Raw genomic sequence first — 5,701 nt, 5'->3', positions numbered from 1 at the left:
ATTCAGGTCTTTATCAAGGACATTCTGATAAAAAATAATAACAGAAAAGGAAAACATTATTTTAGACAGTGTACATAAAAGATATGTTCACACAATCAATATTTCACACATGATATGTTCACACAATCAATATTTTACACATAATATATGCTTCCAGGCAGATGTTATATGTAGCATAAATAGGGGTCACAAATGAAATACATGTTCAATGTAAGAACTGAGATATCATAGTGTTTCCAATCTCAATACATCAATATGCATTTCAAACAAAGGAAAAACAGAAAATGACACACAACATCGAAAGAGACACACAAAATTGAGAAAAGGGAAGGATACTGTAACTCAACCCACCTAAAACACAGTCAATAATTGAAGGTTGCTAGGCAACGGTTGTTGCATCAGATAAGGTAGTTTATAAGGTGGTATACCTGAGATAAATAGAATAACATGAGAATACAAAAAAAACAAAAAGAAATCAACATAAACAAGACATGGGAAATCAGTCTAGGTCCACTAGGGGGTACAGGGACCAGGAAAGAGGAACCAAGATGCTTCCAGGGTATAGGATAAATACCTGCGGTCATCTCCAGGGGCTTATAGCATTTTGCCCTAGTAATATTACTATCTGTATTTCCCATTGAAGTCAATTGTATCTTATTATGATCCTCAGGCTGAACATGTAGCCGCACTTTCGCATAATCATAAGATATTTCTGCAGCCAGAGTACCTTCAACTTACTCATCACTTAGACCTAAGTAAGTTCACCTGTCACACCACTCTAATGTTGCACTCCTTTTTATGCGCCCTTCATAACATGAATCATTAATCTGTTCCTATAGATTCTTGAGGAGCCTGGGGAGTGGTTAAGATGCTCATACAGCGCTTTCACCTATTTTCCTTTTCCTGGATGTTCATCCTAATTCTTGACATAAGGTATTAGAATCATACAGGAAGTTATGATCATTTTATTGTACATTTACTAATACTAATGATCCAATTATGCATTTTTTTGTCTAGATATAAAGAGCCAATATATCAGTTCTTCTTTTGGACCTTTGTGTCCCAATTCCCGATATACAATATTACAAGGTAGATATTTATCCTATGCCCTGGAAGCTTCTTGGTTCCTCTTTCCTGGTCCCTGTACCCCTTAGTGGACCTAGACTGATTTCCCATGTCTTGTTTATGTTGATTTCTTTTTGTTTTTTTTGTATTCTCATGTTATTCTATTTATCTCAGGTATACCACCTTATAAACTACCTTATCTGATGCAACAACCGTTGCCTAGCAACCTTCAATTATTGACTGTGTTTTAGGTGGGTTGAGTTACAGTATCCTTCCCTTTTCTCAATTTTGTGTGTCTCTTTCGATGTTGTGTGTCATTTTCTGTTTTTCCTTTGTTTGAAATGCATATTGATGTATTGAGATTGGAAACACTATGATATCTCAGTTCTCATATTGAACATGTATTTATTTGTGACCCCTATTTATGGTACATATAACATCTCCCTGGATGCATATATTATGTGTAAAATATTGATTGTGTGAACATATCATGTGTGAAATATTGATTGTGTGAACATATCTTTTATGTACACTGTCTAAACTAATGTTTTCCTTTTCTGTTATTATTTTTTATCAGAATGTCCTTGATAAAGACCTGAATCAGGGTCAAACCGTTGGACTTTCCTATCCACAAATTAAATAAAAACAAAAATACTTCAAAATAATGATCTTCTATTTTTTTGAGTGTGCCGGAGCTTTGTTCTATAGTTAATACTTCATTTTTCTCCAAGCACCCACTTACCGAGTGAGCCAGGTTTATCTTACCTCATTTGGATAGAGCAGGAGACTGAGCATCTCTGCAGGAGGATGTGGACACAATGCCTCTATATCCTAAATCACTGCAGGGAAGAGATGAGGAGCCTGGCAATGGCGGTGCGAGCCCGATAGATCGAAGTCCTACGTGAGGAGTGGCTAAGCAGCTACCCAGTCCCGGTTGACCTGGCACATTCGGCTGTGGGATCCGGTCTGCCCCCGCTGCCGCAAGCATGCAGCCACCATCACCCTCACCTTCGGCGAATGCCGAGCTTCAATCCCCAACACTGGCAGCGGAACCTCCAGTCCCAATTTGTAAGAATGAGGCTGCAGAGCCCCTGACCCTACCACCTGACCAGGCCACGACAGCGGTCACCCCAGCAATGGCCCGACCAGACCCGGCCGCATCACCGGGCCCGTACCATGTTACAGAGCACCCGTACTCTGCATCCCCGGCTGCGGAACAGCTGGTTCTTTTACTCACCATGGCGGAGGCGGAGCCTGTGGAGATGCCAGCTCCGCCGCCGCTTGGCATCCCAGCGGCTGCTGGCACTGCAGGAGTCCGCTTGCAACCGATGCCGGTGAGACAGGCGAGGCAGGATGCTGATGCCCGTTACTGGGAAAGAGAGCAACAACTACAAAAATTGCAACAAGAAATTGGTACCAAAGAACAGCGATGACGGGAGATTGCTGCCCGCACTAAACAAAAAAAAGAACATCTGAGGAATGTCACCTTCCGAGTCAGAGGGCCACGATACCGTGGCCTAGTTAAGTGCTTTGACCCCGACAAGGGATGGGGGTTTATAATGGAAGCAGCCTCATAGATTGGGTGTTCGTCTCTCGGAGAGATATGGAGAAACACCTCCACAGAGGTCTCCCTGGGCGAAATCTGGAGCTGGGGGACAAGGTGTCTTATACCCGGAATTGTGGAGAGCGGGGCTGGTATGCCTTGGATGTGAAGAGGCTTGTCATGATTGATGAGTCATGCCAGCTTCTGTTGTGAATTACCAATACTAGTGATAGCGGTACCAGGCTATTTAATGTATATACTGTGTTTTCTTTTATTGTTTTTCTTAGTTTATTATTTTCCTGAAAAGTAATAAGTAAAGTTTTGAAGATGTTGCTAATGTTGAATGAAAATGTTAATCATCCGGTAAAGTCACCTGATTGTCTACTAAATAATTAAAGTTAAATATGGACCATGGCTGCGGGACTGGCAGCGGCCAGCACGAACTTGTGCTCCTTGTAAATAGTTGCGCCCAGTGCGCCCAAAAGAGTCGTCTTTTATGCCTCCAGGACTTCAACCCTGTCACGGAACCAAGTTGGAAGTGGCAGGCTTCAGGTTGTTTGGGTGGTGGGTTGAAGGGAGAGGGACATTGGGAATGGAATGTCGTAGGAAGGTGGTGCAGTGGAGTAGGCTGAGCACCAACTACCGTCACAACCGGTAGTGTTCCCAGGATTCTACCAATAAAAACTCTAAGGAGTACTTTGCACACTACAACATCGCAGGTGCAATGTCGGTGGGGTCAAATCGAAAGTCTCCAAAAGAGAGCCTTAGCACCACCAATGAATAATATGAAAACCACTGTGCCAAGTATCTAACAAAACATTGGAACAACAATTGATACAAAAAGGCACCAGGGTTCAGGATGATAAATAACAACTTGGCATGGACCTTGATTGGTGCGAATAATATAAATTTTATTATACATGGGGTGAAAAAACACTCACATTTAAAATCATTTAAAAACAGACATACAAAATACTGTTTCCTGCATGGTTCAAACCTGGCACATGTTCAATAATTCAGGGAAAACATATACAATCCAAGGTGAAGAATGAACTCTGTCCCCTAGGGAACTCTAAGTACTCTATATATGCATCCCATATACAATCAAGTGTGCCTGTATTGCACCTACTGGTTTTGAAAAGCCCGAAGACTACCACCAAGTAATATAAATCACAGCTGAAATAGCCAGATTTAAGTCTAAATAACGACTATACAGGATTACCCAGGCAGCAATGCAAGGTGCAGGAAGCTCAGCACAGGACCCGACGCGTTGCGCCAGTCAAGCTGGCTTCATCAGGAAAATATCACCCTCCAGTGTTCCTGGGGCAATATATATATCAACCCCATATAACATTCGCCCTATCAGAGCACAGGAGTAATAATTATAACATAGAGCAAAGGTGTCCTCTGGCTATTTCAGCTGTGATTTATATTACTTGGTGGTAGTCTTCGGGCTTTTCAAAACCAGTAGGTGCAATGCAGGCACACTTGATTGTATATGGGATGCATATATAGAGTACTTAGAGTTCCCTAGGGGACAGAGTCCATTCTTCATCTTGGATTGTATATGTTTTCCCTGAATTATTGAACATGTGCCAGGTTTGAACCATGCAGGAAACAGTATTTTGTATGTCTGTTTTTAAATGATTTTAAATGTTAGTGTTTTTTCACCCCATGTATAATAAAATTTATATTATTCGCACCAATCAAGGTCCATGCCAAGTTGTTATTTGTCAATTCGAAAGTGACGCACATCCGGCGTCGCTGTCGACATCGGAGTTTGTGAATCCTTTTTACTACGATTAAGGAGCGCAAAAGCGTCGAAATTGTATGATCGGTGTAGCGTCGGTCATTTCCATAATTTCGGAAGGACCGATGTTACGATGTTCTTCCTCGTTCCTGCGGCAGCACACATCGCTGTGTGTGAAGCCACAGGAGTGAGGAACATCGCCTTACCTGCGTCCCGGCTGCAATGAGGAAGGAAGGAGGCGGGCTGGATGTTTACGTCCCGCTCATCTGCGCCCCCCTGCTTCTATTGGCCGCCTGCCGTGTGACATCGCTGTGACGCCGCACGACCCGCCCCCTTAGGAAGGAGGCGGTTCGCCGGCCAGAGCGACGTCGCAGGGCAGGTAAGTGCATGTGAAGCTGCCGTAGCGATAATGTTCACTACGGCAGCTATCACAAGATATTGCAGCTGCAATGGGGGCGGGGACTATCGTGCTTGGCATCGCTACCATCGGCTTGCGATGTCGTAGTGTGCAAAGTACCCCTAAGAGTTTAAAATGTAATGTTTAAGTAATGTGCCTCCCCTGCGAATGAAGTGAAATTGTTATTAAACTTGTTATCTTTTTCTTTTTCTAGTAACAAAATAAATCTCTGGATGTCCTGTAGCTCGGGGACGAGCTACGTTTAACCATGGGGGAATGTGACGCCCCTAGACTAGTCAGGTTGTCACAGGGTACTGCACGTTCTTTTATCTCCAGTGCAGGACTCAACCCTCATGGTTCTGGGTCCCCATCTTGCAGTACTGCCTCCACTAGCATTCCCAAATCCTAGTAACACCTTGCACCACACCCTGTCAGGCACACCAGTGGGCTGCTAAGCTGGAATAAGGCCGTCCACCTACTGGTCAGGCAGGAAGGTGAGAGGTGACAAGTCAGTTGAGTGGTAGCCCTCGAGCTGTGAGGAGCTTGAGGAGGCTGGGAGTTGGAGCTCCCAGAGGAGAAGCACCGTAGGTCGCAGATGGTGGTCTGGACCCGGAGGAGTTGGAGACCCGGTCGCGGGAGATTGTGACTGAGTGCTTGACTAGTCTTGGAGGATAGCCTGCAGCCACAGTTCAATAGCCGGGCTGGGACGAAGGCACGACGGGGTACATGGACCCTAGGTCGGGGAGAAGCTTAAGGCAACCTGGCAATTAACCTGCGGAGGACAGGGCCTATATGGGCTGTTCCCACAAAGCCAAGAAATCGGGGGCACTAGCGCAACGAGGGGGATAGGGCTTTCCAAACAAAGCAGACCACTGAAATCCCAAGCATGAGCTCCTGAGAGCAAGCTCCTCTTGCTACTCATAGCAGGGATTGGGGCCCGGAAAGC

The 5,701-nt window shown here is 44.6% G+C and overlaps 1 long non-coding RNA gene across 1 annotated transcript; it reads left to right on the top strand.

The window, feature by feature from the left end:
- The first annotated feature begins 474 nt into the window (after nt 1-474).
- Nucleotides 475-1,092, top strand: LOC142289705 (uncharacterized). Its single transcript, XR_012750136.1, has 4 exons — nt 475-559; nt 671-755; nt 840-933; nt 1,018-1,092. It is a non-coding gene; the product is annotated as an uncharacterized LOC142289705 (long non-coding RNA).
- The last annotated feature ends 4,609 nt before the right edge of the window (nt 1,093-5,701 follow it).

Source organism: Anomaloglossus baeobatrachus, chromosome 2 (assembly GCF_048569485.1).
Source record: "Anomaloglossus baeobatrachus isolate aAnoBae1 chromosome 2, aAnoBae1.hap1, whole genome shotgun sequence".
NCBI lineage: Eukaryota > Metazoa > Chordata > Amphibia > Anura > Aromobatidae > Anomaloglossus > Anomaloglossus baeobatrachus.
This window is presented reverse-complemented; position numbering and strand designations above follow the sequence as displayed.